The sequence below is a fragment of the Macrobrachium nipponense genome, chromosome 4, assembly GCF_015104395.2.
Source record: "Macrobrachium nipponense isolate FS-2020 chromosome 4, ASM1510439v2, whole genome shotgun sequence".
In the NCBI taxonomy this organism is placed as follows: Eukaryota; Metazoa; Arthropoda; class Malacostraca; order Decapoda; family Palaemonidae; genus Macrobrachium; species Macrobrachium nipponense.
Window position 1 is genome coordinate 146,312,355 of NC_061100.1, and position 2,447 is coordinate 146,314,801.

A 2,447-nucleotide genomic window follows, 5' to 3' on the forward strand; every position below is an offset into this window, starting at 1 on the left:
TTGTGGAGTGTCTGTCAGGGGATAACCACCCACTAAAATGTTTGTCATTACCACCGCAGTACTCTAGGATATGCAGTGCTATTGTAGTAAAAATTTTACTTTGTATCTCCGATATTGGATGCAGATCCTGTCTCCCCCTTCCTCTCCCCCTCCCCACTCGTTGTGGGCTGTCTGTCAGGGGTAACCACCCACTAAAATGTCTGTCATTACCACCACAGTACCCTAGAATGTGCAGTGCTATTGTAGTACAAATTTTACTTGGTATCTCCATTGTTGGATGGAGATCCTGTCTCTCCCCCTCCCCACTTGTTGTGGGGTGTTTATCAGTGGTTAACCATCCACTAAAATTTCTGTGCTCTAGGATGTGCAGTACTTTTGTAGTACAAATTTTACTTGGTATGTCCATGTTGGATGCAGATCCTGTCTCCCCCTCCCCCTCCCCCTCCCTCTCCCCACTCGTTGTGGGGTGTCTGTCAGGGGGTAACCACCCACTAAAATGTCCGTCATTACCACCGTAGCACTCTAGGATGTACAGTGCAACTGTAATACAAATTTTACTTTGTATCTCCAATGTTGGATGCAGATCCTGTCTCCCCCTCCCCACTCGTTGTGGGGCGTCTGTCAAGGGGTAACCACCCACTAAAATGTCTGCCATTGCCACCACAGTATTCTAGGATGTGCAGTGCTATTGTAGCGTAAATTTTACTCGGTATCTCCCAAGTTGGATCTAGATCCAATTAACCCAATCTTTTCAGTGCGTCTGTCAGGGGAACCCACCCTCAAAAATGTCTGTCACTGGCCATTCTATAATCAGTAGAGTCTGTAGATATATTATATATTAGTTTCATCTGGTATCTCATATATTGAATCTAGACCCAAAATCTAACAAGCAATTAGTGGTGTTTGTTAAGTAAGCCACCCATATATTTTGGCAGACGGTCAGTTTCACAGTTTACAAATCTACTCCTAAATACCAGTAAGGGTTACAGTCGGTATCTCGTTCGTTGTATCTCAATGGTCCGGGTTGCCGCTCTAATTGCTGCATTTTCCACCGCTGAAACAAAATGAAAAAATACTTGGATTACCATCCGGATCTAAATTCGATTCCAAATCCTTTTCAAAATTCATTTAGCTCTTCCTTTGAATGTATTCTCACCCACCTCAAAGTTTTGCGGATATCCGTATGTAACTTGTTGTGCCATTTATCAAAAAATCAAGATGCCACGAGATTCATACCAGATACAGATCCTTGACAAAGCCTACTCAATTCCTCCATAGGCCACTACCACTAATGTTACTTCACTGAAAGCCACCAGTCAGTTTTTGAGATATACCTTTTAAAAATGAAATTGGATTAATATCCATTAGATGTCTTCATCACTACCCAGCCATACATCACTTAGACACACACACCAAGCAAGAATTGGCTAAGGGCGGAGGAAAAAAAACTCTCCACGAATGGAAATAGAGATTGCACGAGCTAGGCTCCATTCCTGTAGATTGCATCTTGAAAGTTGTATGCTCTCGGAGAGCTCTTACTTTTTCCAATGCCATCTCTAAAGTGGATTTTTTGATTCAATCCGCCTGATCCGGATAGCAGTCAGAATCCACATGAAATCAGGCAGGATGGTTAAAGCCGTCTCTCCCCCCCAGCATTCGTTAGTGGAAGTCATTTCCATATTTGTTGAAGTTGGGATAATCGAAATGGAAAAATCTGATCTCTATTAAAAAAAATATGAATGACATGAATTACATGAAGAGACGTTCTTCTCGATAGAAAGCCAAACAAAGCGACACATATGAGAACCTGAATTTCATCTAACCACAGCGTTGTACTGTAATTATTTTGAACAAATGAAAATAGTGGCTGAATACTAAGCAGCAGTTGAACAGAGAACATAGAGAATCTTAGTCTGGAAGTAACTAACTACAAAGAGAACATAGTTAAAAATCCTTTTTAACAAGTGAAAACGTTAAGATAACCTGAAATGCAACAGTGGAATAAGACTGGATGCAAAGATATGATCTGTAGATTGACTGGCAAATAAATGTCTTTTTTTATACAAGCCAATTTTTTTCAGTAATAATGTCAAAGTCTGAGTTCTGTATAACTCTCTCTCTCTCTCTCTCTCTCTCTCTCTCTCTCTCTCTCTCTCTCTCTCACACACACACACACACACACACAAACGTAAGAAAGCTACAATTAAATTATTGTTTTTATCATTACGACACACTACATTTCTTTCTCTCTCTCCTCGTCCCAAAAGCCAACCACCCCGCTCTCTCTCTCTCTCTCTCTCTCTCTCTCTCTCTCTCTCTCTCTCTCTCAAACCCACATGCGAACAATATCATTTTTCTCTGGGATTTCGATCTCGGCAACCTTTTCCACTTTTTATTTCCCCAAAGAATATCCCCGAAGAGATATCTTGTTTCCACATCGAGGGTCA